At 36.5% G+C, this 16,145-nt stretch overlaps 2 protein-coding genes across 4 annotated transcripts in view; one reads left to right on the forward strand and one right to left on the reverse strand.

Annotated features, from left to right (window-relative positions):
* LOC131436161 (junctional adhesion molecule A-like) overlaps positions 1 to 16,145 on the reverse strand; it is a 1,299,588-nt gene that overhangs the window by 570,761 nt on the left and 712,682 nt on the right. The window lies entirely within an intron of this gene.
* Positions 6,344 to 16,145, forward strand: part of LOC131436160 (protein yellow-like) — a 42,742-nt gene continuing 32,940 nt past the window's right edge. The window contains exon 1 of the mRNA XM_058604696.1: positions 6,344 to 6,672. The gene's annotated coding sequence lies outside the window, so the exon portion shown is untranslated. The remainder of the gene's footprint in view (positions 6,673 to 16,145) is intronic.

The raw sequence follows: 16,145 nt of genomic DNA on the forward strand, positions 1-16,145 counted from the left end.
AATTAATACAGTGAAAATCAAGGCTTTTTAGAAAAAAAAAACTCGAAACAATATGAACTGAATATTGATTACAGATGTCTAAACTCTCGAAACTATCGACATCAGCTGTTACTGTTCAATATTAGTAACAGTCAGAGCCATCTTTTGAAAACGGACCGAACTATTTTGTACTACGAATACTAAGTAAACTTAGCAGGACATTAAAATGAAAGGTAATCTGAGGCTATTCAACACTCAGAAGGAATGTTTCAAAGATGATAAACAATTAGAAAAAGAGAGCAGTGACATGACATGAAGGCGGGCATTTTACAAATCCCTGGCAGTAACTTCCACGCAAAGACGATCAAAAGAAGCCTAAAGTCTAAGTTTAACCAACAGAAGATAGAAAAATTTGCGAAATAGTAACAGATTTTGCAAGCCATCTGTACATGCGGATAGAGCAGTAAACCCTTCCTCTCAACCAGGAGTATTAACTGGAAAATCTACATCATATAATGACTGCAAAGGTGTCTTTTATCTCTTCCAATGTCTCGTTATCAAAACACTCTTTTTTTGGTTGGATTTAATAACTTGCCACTACTCAACAGTGACGAAGAAATGATACGAAAAAGTAACGTCATTTCGGTACCAGAACACAGTAGTTCTCCAAACAGTCCAACGCTCCGACTGATCGACATTTTTTGGGCAACAAATCGTCGGAAAATAGGAGAGGCAAAATCGGTTCAAAATTTCAAGCAGAAGTGAGAGAAGCTTGCCTAAACCACAATGACAGGAGTCAAAAGTTATTCGGACGCTGAGCGTGACGGTGAAATTTGAATACTAAGTGGAGTGTAAAAGAAACATACTTTAGAATTTTGTTGTTGTTTTTCTTCAGAGGGGCGGCTGTAAGGGTTTAGGGTTTAAAACATGAAAAACACCATTTTTGCGATTTTTTTCAGAACTATCGTTCAACAAATTGAACTCAAACGTTGTGCATAATACAAAACATCATTCGAACAACATTTTTAATTTTTTCGTGGAAAAATATTAAGAAATTAGTTGGTGAAGAGGAATTTTTGAGAACGTTTCTTAAAAATTATGATTTGCGGTGTCCACTGTATCTCAGTGCAAACTAATCAGAAATCAACAAATCAAAGCAGCATAGTTAGAGTAGAGGTTTTCCTAGAACCTAACGTTTCTGTTTGATTTTTAAATTTGTTTTCGAATTTCTGGTGATTGTTTAAAGTTAAAACTACGCTATTTAATACCCATATATAACAGTTTCCAAGGTATATCAATATACCGGAAGTCACCATCTTGGATTTCGGAACGGCCCTAAACATCGTTTCCCGACACCTACTCATCAATTCTGTTCGGAAAATACCCATGTTGTAAGGGTTTTCAAGAAAGTCACCAAGAAAGTCATCTTGGATTTTGGAACGAAAGGTTCCTACTCTTCAAATCCATTTCGAAAATATCCATACGGTTAGGTTTTAAAACATTCATTGCACAATCTTTTGTTTACGAAGTAAATTTCAATTATCGTAAACAAAACTGATTTTCACAAACTTTCAAAGGAAAGATTTTTTGGTCCCAAAAGCTGCTATTGAATTTTATCTGAATCTGACTGCCGGTTTCAGAGCTAGAGAGTGAAGTGTGCTTAAAATTTTAAACCGTCACTTAGTGTGAAGCTGCAAATGACGGGAATACACTTCTTAATTTGACATAATTGTTGACAAATTGACAAGTTTATGTGGTTAGATCTTTCTAGATTTTATTCCAGTTCCAATTTAAAGTTTTGGAAAATTCGTTTAATGATATTTATAAAAATAACAGATAATAATATGCAAAAGACATCAATACACCACTAGGTGGATTGAACCCGGTTTTTTTCAGTGTTTAAAACTGCCCATCTTCCAATGTAAGAACGGTTGGTTGGGAACATAATTACCTATCTTGGGACAAGATTCATCAACATAGAAAAAAAAAATTTTTTTGGGGATCGACTTTGATTTTATCACTTTAAACTCGACTGATCTCGGAATCACATATTTGTAGAAGTAATCATTTTTCTAGTATAACTATTTGAAAAAAATACAGGGTTGTGTACGAGACACGACCAACAATGACATCAAAAAAGCATTTTTGAAATTCTCTCATTCACAGCAACCTAATCTAATGTTCATCGAGAAATCATATACCACCTGCACAGGCCGCACTTATATTTTTAAACATTAGTTTGACTAGTGACAGTCCAAAAAATATTATTTAATTCAAGTACAATTAGAATTTCCGTGTTGAGCATTAAGACATTTCTAATCGTCAACAGTTTCATTGGTGTTCAGTTTCATTTCCCCCGCTCACATGCAAGTGATTATTTTTACTTGCCGGGCGAGAGAAGTTAACATGGGCAACTCAATCGCTCACCGGTGAATCAAATGCAGTGAACACTTACATAAACGAACACATATTTAGCATACAGCGCCTCACAGCACACATGTTCAAATGTAACAAATCCATCAACAAATCACCGAGATACAAGCGCATCAAATTAGGTTCAAAAAATAGTTCGCCGAAATCTGTGAATTGGCCTGCTAGTTCCCGTAGAATCAACAGATTCAATATACTTAAGCGAACACGGTGTGCAGCAGATGGAAGAAAATGACACACTACAACACATAAGCATCCAGTAAGCGACAAGCTACTTACTTAGTTGGTGACCGGCTGCCGATTAAAGTAAAAAGTGTAAGATGGCATACATTCATAGATTCCCTTATGTGCGAATGTTCATGCGATGCAGATGGGAATGATCGAAACCGTCGACCGTGCACGAACAATCAATAGAATGACATCATTTTGGTCAGCTGGGATTGGTAGATGAAATCGACATAGGTCGATTCGAACCATATTTTCAACGATATACTATTGAAATTCCGAAATGACGTTTCCATACTTGTTTATGTTAAATCGGTTGTTTACCAAGTAACATGTTAAGTTGCTGCCCTCTATCTTTCTACTGATTGTGCAATTCATCAAGTTAGTTCATATTACTATTCTAGTAACTGTTGTGTTATGGAAAAAGCGCAATTTTTCAGTGTTGTGCAACATATCTTAAAGTTCTTCCGTTATTACGAATATTTATTCAAAACGAAAAAAAAATAAATAAAAATAAAATCAGCGAAAAAACAATTGTGAAACTTGTTAAAACTACTACGTAATGTAAACAAGAAATGAAATGACGTTTACAAAAACCTAACAATCATAATTTCTAATGAATAAGTCTCACTGCCCTTAACACAAATATAGATTTTGAAAAATAATCTGCACATGAACAATGGTAACGTTACATATTGTAGAGTCGATCTTTTGTGTTTTTGTATATGAAAAATATTTACAATATGGGTATTTACGGGACTGGTTGGATGAGTATATACAGGAAAATTATTTTATTTATTTATTTATTTATTTATTGATTTATTTATTTATTATCATCGGACATTACAGTTTAAATGATATGTTTAAAAGCGCTTCAAAAATCAAAATTGTGAGTTCAGTTGCATCGGTAGTTTGTTTGAATATTGTACTATATTTTCGAAATGACCATAACAAGTTGACGTCTGAACAGCTATAATAATTTTATATTGTGATAGTTATATTGCATGCTTTCAATATTTTATTGAACATCTAGAAGTCTCAATCTATTATTTGAAAGCAACCACAAACATTAAATTTCCGAAACACCTTAAACATCGTTTTCCGTCATCTACTCATCAATCCCGTTCCGAAAATACCCATATTGTAAGGGTTTTTAAGGAATATCGATAAACCGGAAGTCGCCATCTTGGATTTCCAAACCACTTCAAACATCGTTTTCCGTCATCTACTCATAAATCCCGTTTACAAAATACCCATATTCTAGTAATTTCCGTGGAGCCGGAAATTGTTTTCATTGGATGCAAAAACCTCTTTTTACGAAGTTGGTTCGTAAAAAAGGTTTAAGTTATTTGGGATTTGGTTCGTAAAAAGAGTTACGTAAAAAGAGGTAACGTAAAAAAGTGTTCGTAAATGGAGGTTTGGGTGTATGAGAGGAACTATGCTGAGCTTAATTTTTCGTTCAATAACATTAAAAAGTGATGCCAGGTCTGCAATTTTTTAACGTAAACGTTATTTACGAACCTGCTTCGTAAAAAGAGGTTTTGGCATACATTGAAAGCGATTTCCGACTCATTTATATTCCATGAAAACTACCACAATATGGGTATTTTTGGAACGGGTTTAAAGAGTAGATTCCGGAAAATGATGTTTGAGGTATTTTGGAAATTCAAGATGGCGATTTCCGGTTTATCGATATTCATTAAAAACACTTGCAATGTGGGTATTTTCAGAACGGGATTTATGAGTAGATGACGGAAAACGATGTTTGAAGTGATTTGGAAATCCAAGATGGCGACTTCCGGTTTATCGATATTCCTTAAAAACCCTTACAATATGGGTATTTTCGGAACGGGATTGATGAGTAGATGTCGGAAAACTATGTTTGAGGTGATTCTAAAATCCAAGACGGCGACTTCCGGTTTTTTTATATTCCTTGAAAACCCTTACAATATGGGTATCTTCGGAACAAAACTGATGGGTAGATGTTGGAAAAAAATGTTTGAGGTGTTTCTGAAATTCAAGATGGTGACTTCCGGTTTATCGATATTTTTTGAAACCTTTACAATATGGGTATTTTTGAAAAGTATTTAATAAACAGATACCGCAAAACTATGTTTGGTGTCGTCTCGAATTCCAATATAACATCCTCCGGTTTATCGATATACCTTAAAAACCCTTAAAACACAGAAATTTCCGCAACATATTCGATACCAATAAACGATGTTTGAGCTCGTGCAAAAATTCAATAAGGTGACTTCCGGTATAGTGTTTTCAAGGAATACCAAGCTCAAGGAATATGGCAAAAACTTTAAAGAAATACTAATGAACCGGAAGTCACTGTTTTTGATTTCAGAACCACCTCAAATGTCGTTTTCCGACATCTACTCATCAATCCCGTTCCGAAAATACCCAGATTGTTAGGGGTTTTAGGCAATCTCAATAACCGGAAGCCGCCGTCTTGGATTTTGAAACGAGCCCAAACATCATTTTCTTGCACTTACTCTTCACATCTGTTTCCACATTCACTACACAAAACTTTTTTTTCGAAGTAAATTCCAAATAACGTATACTTTATTTACGAACTACCTCTTTTCATGAACCCCCGTTTAGTTCGTAAATGGAGGTTTCGGTGTATAACATACTCAAGCGAACACGGTGTACCACAAAAAGTAGGAAATTGCACCAACACACAATACAAAAGCGACAATCCAGTCATCACCTCACTGGACGAGCTACATGTTTCTTTCACGGGCAAGCATCAACTAGGCAACGAAATGTTTTGCAGCATATATTTAGAGATTTCTCTTCATACTACGCAGAACGACGAGGTGTTTTTATGCATGACGCGAAGCCTCCTGTGCCGAAGAAGAAAATTACATCATTTTCAACAACTGGGATTGGTGGATGCAACCATAGGTCGATTGTAAGTATTTTTTCAAAAGTATAGTATTGATATGCTGAAACAACGTTACCATAAATGTTTAGGTTAAAAGTTTCCGAATCGATTAATTTTTTTAAGTTATATCTATCCATCAACAAATGACTGTGTTGTTATCGTTCAAAATTATGACAGAAAAAGGTTACGCGACTATTTTGGAAACTTTTAATTGACACCCGGCCCCGTATAGTGAAGAAGAGTAAGTCATTTTTATTGCCTAAAAGTTTGGCTCCTTCCAGTCTGGATCGATTTGGGGAAAATAAAGGAAAGGCTTTTGGTTACGAAGTTTACATGTCCAAAAATGTCTGTCTCCGTCAGCTCCGAGCTACGATTGGGTGCAAAATTCGTTTTCTATTGAAAATGTTAAGCAGTATGTCACAAAAAAACAACTCTAAATATATGCCATCACTGATAAAAATTTATTACCAATATACGATATCTTATTGAAAAGCTGAATCGAAATGTGATGCTACAATTCTCCAGCCGTCGACTTCCGACGACGACGACTGGAACGAGGTACACTTACTCGACCCAAACATACGAAAAACACGCGCACTCTGTGACAGCCTCTAACCAAAATCACCCAGCAAAACAAACAACAAAGTTCCGCAAGTGTCGTGCTTCTCAGAGGCAAACCGATCATCAGTGACCGGTGTGCTTGCCAGTGTCCGGGGAAGAGTTGAAACCAGAGGAACAGGGAAGAAAGAAAAAAAATAAGACTCAAGTGTACGCTTATTAAATCATCCGCGCGCGAAGCTCACACTGAGCGCGCGGGTCCTCATTCGACTCATTCGACTCATTCGACTCGCGTGAATCCGTCCCGCACTTTGAACAAATATTTTGTTGCTATCTGCTGTATATCTATACCTTGACGGACGTCGATGGCGCTCAGTTCACAACTGGACGATCTTGGGATAACATTGCAGTACCGGCGTGGAGAAGCGCAGTATCGTGGGAGAATCCGTTCGAAGCTCGGAAGCAGCCTGTTTTGCACTAGTGGAAAGAAGTTGTAAACAGTGCGGGAGAAAGAAGTGGAAGGAAGCAAAGTTGTGTGTGCCTGACCGTGTTCAAGAACCCAGAGAAGATATCCTACACAAACCGTAAGTGGTTAAACTTCCTCACTGTTATCATCCTGTTGTGTGGAATTTCGTTCCTGATAGTTTATGCTGACTGTCGTTCGAGTGGTTCTATTGGACAGGCCATTGACAGGCCACTTGGCATTGATTAGCGTGAGAGACGGAAAGAGTTTTACTATGCTAGTGTTGAAGATGATCTCAATGAGGCTCGTATTAAGCACGCGACTCGTTCAACAGAAACAGCTGGAAACAAATTCGGGTGGGGCCGAAACCACCCAAAACAAAAAAAAACTAACACTTATCCTGACTCATCCTCATCGTCGAGTGTGAACCGATTAGCATATTCATAAGCCAATTCCAATTGGCTCCGAGGTTCTCACGGTATCGAATCGTATCGAGCAGGAACAATTCAATCGCCGTGCGCGTGCTTAGAGCGAATCGAATTAACGCTGCCTGTAATGCATATATGTAACTACTGATAATGGTGGGAAAAAATAGTTTGCTACTCAAAGTATACATTAATTATAATGCTTCAGCGCGGACGTCTCTGGAATCCGCGCTGGACCGCACTTTCGCACCCGGGCACTGCTGCAGCTGCATTTGGCGATACTCGTTTGGGCCGGTAAATCACTGGCACTTCCCAAACGGCATCCATCCGCTGCTCCAACTCCACTCCATCCATTCGTTCCGCTGCCGACGCGCTGTCATCGCACAGGTCGCCATTGCTTTGGACCTCCAAAGCCGCAGACCATTAGGAATAGCGAGTATTGATTGTATCAATCAAAGTGTGATTACTGCTATTATCTCTTGTCTCGCCTGGCACTAGTAAAGTCCCAAACAGTCCGACGAGTGACCGCCTCGTTTGTGGTTTGCTACGACGGTGGTTGGATGTATTTAAATCGGTCTATCGATTGGAGTGACCAATTAAATTGATGCAATTATTTAGCGGGTTGATGAAACGTGCAAGTGGTTAGTTTTCCAATAGATTAGATTGAAATGTGAGATCAATGCCTCAGATGTTTTCGATTTTCCGCGGACAGTTTCGATGAGCCAAGAGTTTTAAGAAGTTTATTTCCTAAACCAGGCCACCATTAGACGAATTTTAGTGTTTTACCTTTTTTTATAAGTATAAAAAATAGGTATACAATTTTTGATCAAACTAGTCGCAAATAATTCATCGATTTTGATCAAACTAGTCGCAAATGAAAGGTCTTCCAGTCACCCTGAACGATGAAATGAAATTTTATGTTTTTTTTTTGACAATATCTGTCACAATCTGTCCTTGTAAACAAAATATGTTTAGGCTTGGACTTAACAGTTCGACTGAAAAGTTTGTATCGTTTAATAGAAACACACATTTTTTTGCCAAAATTCGTTTTTATTATTCAACATAATTGCCATCAGAGGCGATACAGCGATTATAGCGATCTTCCAACTTTTCGATACCATTTTTGTAGTACGATTTGTCCTTTGCCTCAAAATAGGGCTCAGTTTCAGCGATTACCTCTTCATTGCTTCTAAATTTTTTACCAGCGAGCATTCTCTTGAGGTCTGAGAACAGGAAAAAGTCACTGGGGGCCAAATCTGGAGAATACGGTGGATGAGGGAGCAATTCGAAGCCTTCAATTTCAGCATGGTTTTCATCGACTTGTGAGACGATGCATTGTCTTGATGAAACAAAACTTTTTTCTTCCTCATATGAGGCCGTTTTTTTTGAAATTTCGTCCTTCAAACGCTCTAATAACGCTATATAATAGTCACTGTTGATGGTTTTTCCTTTTCAAGGTAGTCGATGAAAATTATACCATGCGAATCCCAAAATACAGACGCCATATCCTTACCGGCCGATTGTTGAGTCTTTCCACGCTTTGGGTTCGGTTCATCGCGTGCAGTCCACTCAGCTGACTGTCGATTGGACTCCGGAGTGAAGTGATGGAGTCATGTTTCGTCCATTGTTATATATCGACGAAAAAAATCGGTTTTATTTCGATATAACAGCTCCAAACACTGCTCAGAATCATCAATTCGTTGTTGTTTTTGATCGATTGTGAGCTCACGCGGCTTTTGCACAAAGCTTTCTCATATTCAAATATTCGTGAATAATATGTCCAACACGTTCCTTTGATATCTTTAGGGTGTCAGCTATCTCGATCAACTTCACTTTACGGTCATTGAAAATCATTTTGTGGATTTTTTTCACGTTTTCATCGGCAACAGCCTTTTTTGGACGTCCACTGCGTTCATCGTCTTCGGTGCTCATATGACCAGTACGAAATTTTGCAAATCACTTACGAATTGTTGCTTCGCCCGGTGCAGAGTCTGGATAACACTCATCAAGCCATTTTTTGGTATCAGCGGCACTTTTTTTCATCAAAAAGTAGTGTTTCATCAACACACGAAATTCCTTTTTTCCCCTTTTTTCACAATAACAAAAGTAGCTTCACTCAAAATGCAATATCTCACAAACTAATAATCAGACAGCTGTCAAATTTATACACGTATCTTTTGAAGGTTGGTACTAACTGAAAATGGTATGGATTTTATTCTAGTGGCGCCCTCTCATAGAAACGATACGAACTTTTCAGCCGATCTGTAGATAGCTATCTAACAAGACATTTTTGCCTTTTTCATATAGAAAGGTTATGCAATCACTGTGAAAACCGACTTTTGAACCGAGGGCATGAGGGTCGAGTGTCATATACCATTCGAGTCAGTTCGTCGAGTACGTCTGTGTGTATGTGTGTGTATGTGCGTATGTGTTTATGTAACGTTTTGCAATAACTTTTCTCAGAAATATCTTAATCGATTTTCACAAACTTAGAATCAAATGAAAGGTCTTGTGGTCCCATACAAAATTCCTGAATATTATTTGGATCCGACTTCCGGACTTATGTTGTAAAATGTGCAAAAAATGTGAAAATAAGTGCACTAACTTTGCTCAGAGGTGGCTGAACCGATTTTCACAAACTTAGATTCAAATGGGACCTTCCATGCGTAATTTCATACGGATCCGACTTCCGGATCCGGAAATATATGGTAAAGTGGGTTAAAAATTGTATACCATCACTAAAAAATGGGGAAAAACCTCAAAAAAATTCTAAATCGACCTCAAATCTTTTCCAATTGATAGTTTTTATCAGTAGACGGCCAAACAAACCGATTTCGGTTATTCTTTTAAGAATCGAAGAAAATTATTTTGAAGAATACCACAGTATTATATATGATAGTATGATTGATATGAGAAAGACATCATTACACCACTAGGTGGATTAAAACAGGTTTTTTCTTTAATTTCCACTAGATTTTTGCGCTCAGTTTCCTGCTGAACAAAACTGTTGAAATAATTCAAACTTTATGTTTTGTCAGAAAATTTTAGTATTATTATTGACAGCAAGCGATAGACATTTCAAAACATATTTACTACAATGCAATATAACTCGGCAGTTTAAAAATTTCCGATCTTCTACTGATTTTTTAAGTTTCTACGGAAAACCTAAAACAAAATCTAAATTTTAGTAGTTATCAATTAAGTTTGGGTTGTACATAAAAACTGTTTAGATCTTTTGTCCAATACAAAAATCTATACCTATACATAAAAATGGATGTAAGTTTGTATGTTTGTAACGCGATAACTTTGAAACTACTGAACGGATTGCCACCAAACTTGACACAGGTACGTCTTGTATTTCAGAGATGGTTTAGGGAGTATATTTATATGGGAGGGAGCGTATCAAGTGTCATAAACAAGGGGGGGTCATGGAAAAAATAATATAACTTGACAAGAATCGATACGTTTTGAAGACCGTAGAACCATTTTGCATACCTTAGATATGACTATATGGGGGGTGGATGTAGCAAGTGCCTTTAAATAGGGGGGTGTAATGTTTAAAACGGCATAATTCCGAAACTACTGAACGGATTGCCACCAAACTTGGCACAGATACTTCTTGCTCTTCTGAGATGGTAATAAGCTTATTTTTATGGGGAGAGGGAGCGTAGTAAGTGTTCTTAACAGGGGGGGGGGGAGGTGGCTCATGAAAAAAATTGTCTAATTTGACGAGAATCGATACTCTTTAAGACCATAGAAACATTTTGCATATATCAGATAAGATTATATAGGGGGTGGATGTAGCAAGTGCCTTTAAAAAGGGGGTGTAATGTTTGTAATGGCATAACTCCGGAATCACTGAACGGATTACTATCAAACTTGGCACATGCACTTCTTGCTCTTCTGAGATGGTCAAATTTTTATGGTCGTATTTTTATGGGGTAGGGAGCGTAGCAAGTGTCATAACCAAGGAGGGGTCATGAAAAAATTCACATAACTTGATGAAAACCGATATTTTTTGAAGATCTTAGAAACATTTTGCATACCATAGATATAATTTAATGGGGGATGGATGCAGCAAGTGCCTTTAAAAAGGGGGGTGTAGTGTTTGTAATGGCATAACTTCAAAACTACTTAACGGATTCCTATCAAACCAGGTACATGTACTTCTTGCTCTTCAGAGATGGATATAAGAATATTTCCATGGAGCGTAGCAAGTGTCCTTAACAAAGGTGGTCATTAAAAAAATAATCTAATTTGATAAGAATCGGTACATTTCGAAGACCGTAGATATTTTTTGAACAATTTAGATATGATTATAAGGATATTCTGTGGACATTTTCATGGGGAAAGGTGTGTAGGAAGTGTCCTTAACATGGGGGAGAGGGTAAATGAACAAATTTGATGAGAATCGCCATTTAGACTAGAAGGAGGGGTTTCTGATAAATTTTAATCTCCCATTTTTTATAAAACAAGAGAGTGGCAAGAATTCCAAGGTCGTATTTTTCTTTAAATAATTTCAAAAGATCTGATTCCATTTTGCCGGGGAATTCAAAGAATTAAGGGAAAATGATCTTCATCTGCCTATGAACGCGAGTGTGTTTATGTCTCACCAAGTTTAACACATGTACCAAAGGTGGGAATCGATATTTTTTTAAAAGCATAGATTCTTTCTACACTACACTACACTACTCATGAAGGAGATCTGTAATAAGTTCACTGACCAAAAGGAAGTTAAATCAAAATAGATTATAAGGTTATTTTGAGGGTGAGAGAGTGGAGTAAGTGCCCCGAACATGGAAAGTGAAAGGGAAAATTGATCGGATTTTTCGAAAAATTACGTGTACAGTATATTTCTAGCAACTAAGTGAGGTTCACAAAAATATTCACAAGCGTAAAGGGGAATAAGTATTCTCAACATTGATCTGAATTGACGAAATCATTAAATCAATGTGCATTTTATTATGTAAATTGAAAAAACTGTCGACTCAAGGTTATGGAAATAAGTTTACAACATTTGTATTAACTGAATCGTTATTCCATAAGTTTTCCTCCCCGATAAACGGCCAAAATGGTTGAAGCCTTGGTAAAATAAATTATATAAAAATGTTATTCCATAGTACGAATGTAGTTATGATGTTAGACCACCTTTCGTTATAAAATAATCATTGTCAGATGGAAAATTTTGAACAATTCATGATGTCATAAAATTTTTATAAAGAGGAGGGAGAAGCAAGTGATTATATCTATGGAAGCCAAAGGTATTGTAGATCGATTGTGACGAAAATTATGATACATATGAAACTAGGAGGTTACTAAGAAGGTATTTATAGAGAGAAAGGTGTTTTAAATGTTCCTAACGGATCAGGGTCATTTCGCCGAAGGCCGTTTCGCCGAAAGTCATTTCGCCGAAAGGGTTATTTCGACGAATGACATTTCGCCGAAAGGGTCATTTCGCCGAATCCTGAAATCGTCTTGAAATCGTAAATAGAATTGATTTAAATTAAAGACAAACGAAAGATGATAGCGTTAACGCCCGTTTTGTTAACTTACCATTGTACTTCTTGAATAATGATTGTTGTACTCTTGAATAAAGATTGATTAATGAACCTCAGAAAGTAGTTCCCAAGAAAACTTGTTGACTATTAGCTAGTAAGCATCAAAGCAATTGCATAGGTGTATCTATCAGGCAATTGAAGGTGATATTTTCCGTTTATTAAGTAAAAATGAAAAAATACTAATGCGGTTACGCCACATCGTTTTAGTTCATGTGCTGTCCGACCTCGCTACCGCTCGTTCGGACCTAACTAAAGCAAACAAACCTAGCTTTGAGTAGACCGGGCAAACGAGGCGGTTACAGGTTTGTATGCAAGAGGCCGCCGCTTCCGACGGCGGGTCGGCGGCCGACTCAGCTGGCTTCGGTTATGTGGCTGCACCACATCAGTTATACAGGAGACATAACATGCAGGAGATATGACCCTTACGGCAAAATTACCCTTTCGGCAAAATGACCCTTTCGGCGAGATGACCCTTTCGGCGAAACGACTTTCGGCGAAATGGCATTCGGCGAAACGACTTTCGGCGAAATGGCTTTCGGCGATATGACCCGCTCCAGTTCCTAACAAATAGGGTTCAAATATAAAACTGACCCAATTTGTCGAGAATGCCATGAAAATTATGATTATTTTGAGATCTGAGATGTGACACTGATCATTTGCAGTCTGAACATGGACGGAGTATTGTTCAATCGGGTTGTCGTCTAAGTTATGTTTCACTACAATCAGAGTATTGCACTAAGCAAGACAACTTCGAGAATTTTTTTCGGCCTTCCCTTCACGAAACATTTCCGAGCAACGCCGGGTAATTCAGCTAGTATGATATATTCACCAAAATTTATAAGAGTGAAATCCAAGTTTAAGTTCTTCGTAAATTTTCTTCATAATAAATTTCCAACTAAAATAATAAAAAAATATATGTCATAAAATTTAAAAGTTTTGATTTGATTTTGCTTGGTAAAATTTTCCCAACAATAGAAATTCTTTGTATTTGTACCAAATTTCTTGAGCTTCTTTGAACGGATATATAATTTTGTTCATCGATACATTGTTTCTGGTAATAACTCCAATATTTTGGAGTAGAAAAATGTACATGTCTTCGCTTTAATTTTTGAGTTATATACAGGGTGATTTTTTAAGAGCTTGAGAACTTTTTTAAACAATAAAACGCATAAAATTTGCAAAATCTCATCGGTTCTTTATTTTAAACGTTAGATTGGTACATGACATTTACTTTTTGAAGATAATTTCATTTAAATGTTGACCGCGGCTGCGTCTTAGGTGGTCCATTCGGAAAGTCCAATTTTGGGCAACTTTTTCGAGCATTTCGGCCGGAATAGCCCGAATTTCTTCGGAAATGTTGTCTTCCAAAGCTGGAATAGTTACTGGCTTATTTCTGTAGACTTTAGACTTGACGTAGCCCCACAAAAAATAGTCTAAAGGCGTCAAATCGCATGATCTTGGTGGCCAACTTACCGGTCCATTTCTTGAGATGAATTGTTCTCCGAAGTTTTCCCTCAAAATGGCCATAGAATCGCAAGCTGTGTGGCATGTAGCGCCATCTTGTTGAAACCACATGTCAACCAAGTTCAGTTCTTCCATTTTTGGCAACAAAAAGTTTGTTAGCATCGAACGATAGCGATCGCCATTCACTGTAACGTTGCGTCCAACAGCATCTTTGAAAAAATACGGTCCAATGATTCCACCAGCGTACAAACCACACCAAACAGTGCATTTTTCGGGATGCATGGGCAGTTCTTGAACGGCTTCTGGTTGCTCTTCACTCCAAATGCGGCAATTTTGCTTATTTACGTAGCCATTCAACCAGAAATGAGCCTCATCGCTGAACAAAATTTGTTGATAAAAAACCGGTTTTACTGCCAACTTTTCTAGGGCCCATTCGCTGATTTGCAAGCGTTGCTCGTTAGTAAGTCTATTCATGATGAAATGTCAGAGCATACTGAGCAAATAATAATGCATGAAAATCATAACCTCAAAAAATCTGAGCAAATACTAATGCATGAAAATCCTAACCTCAAAAAAATCACCTTTTACAAACATGTGGAAAAAAATTAAAAATTCATGTATATTTATAAATTCATCAATTTTTTAAGGTTTTCTTTTGATAGTGCAAGAATGGTAGTTGGGTTGAAAGTTGGAGTGTTCAATATTTTCTATGCGACGTTTATGCCGAAGGAAAGAGAATAGGAAAGCAGATAGGGCATGTTGGGCGCGTGAAAAAAACCTGGAACGGGACAAATCAAATTTTCATTGGTTTTTCTTAGGGTGTAAAATTTATTGAGATTTGTTGAAAAACAGCTGAGCTATGACAGCTCGAAGTTACCGTTCCAACTTTTTTTCAGGCTTGGTATTTGGAATGTTAAAGTCATAACTACCACTGCCTTCCAAAAGTAACATAAAATGAAAACGTTGGGGTTGTGCATTTTGTATGTAGAAATTGTGTGCTAAATTTGAACATATTTGATGAATTAGTTTTTAAAGTCTTAGACCCTCTAGAATTAATAAATAGACAAATTTAATCAATTGGTAATTATAATGGTAGTAGTAGTAATAAATAATGGTAGTAGTAGTAATAAAAATTCAATCACAAAGAAATTTTATGTTGTTTAAAATCCTATTTAGTATGAATTTTATATACAGAAGTAATATAAAAGCAGGGTTTCATTCAGTAAAAAGCATTCAAACGGAGAGGTTGTTTTTCGAGACGAAGACAACTGTAAGCTGCAGGTAGATTGGTTAGTTGGTGCTAATCGCAAAGGCTGCTGCGAAGCCAATATTCGAGGCGATTTAAGTTTCATAAGTACCTGGAATAGTGGAACTCACTTCACTGAGAAAGATGGTCTAACCGATCTGAGAACTGTTTCATTCTGTAGGTTAGACTAGTCCATCAAATCAAACAAAATTGTTTGAAGAATACCTTTTTTATATGAGAACAAAAGGGATATGTGAAAGGCATCATTACACCATTAGGTGGATAAAAACAGGTTATATTTAATTTCGTGAGATTTGTCGTGCTAAATTCGTAATTCTATTTTTTCTGAATTGGCAAACAAGTATATGATAGATTTTCGAGTGGAGTTTACTAATAGAAAATTTAAATAATTTTCGAATTCTATACATTCCGAAATAATCCTAAGTTTATGAAATAGAAAATTTTAATATTCTACCGATTATAATTGATGTCGTTTAGTTCAGCGGAAAATTTAAGATATGTATATGTTTGTGTTCTTAATTGCTTGTAAGACAAAAATCAAGCAACAAATTATTTTTAAATTGTAGTTGGTTTCTTTTGCCATGGGTTAGTATATGGAATTCATATAATTTTACGTTCTATTTCTTATTGTACAAAGCCATTGAAATTAATTAAAATTTTTGTGTTGTCGCAAAATATAATTTATTAGAAAAATTCAAATTCTACGTCTCTATGAAACAGATGAAATCAACACGGATTGCAATATATTCACTTTGATTTGCAGAAACGTTGGACGTAATATAACTCGGAAATTTTGAAATTTTTCTACCGATTTTTTTGAGATGCTACGGAAAACCCAAAAACAAAATCAGAATTTTAGTACTTATCAGTTGCGTTTGAG

This window comes from Malaya genurostris, chromosome 3 (genome assembly GCF_030247185.1).
Source record: "Malaya genurostris strain Urasoe2022 chromosome 3, Malgen_1.1, whole genome shotgun sequence".
Taxonomy (NCBI): Eukaryota; Metazoa; Arthropoda; class Insecta; order Diptera; family Culicidae; genus Malaya; species Malaya genurostris.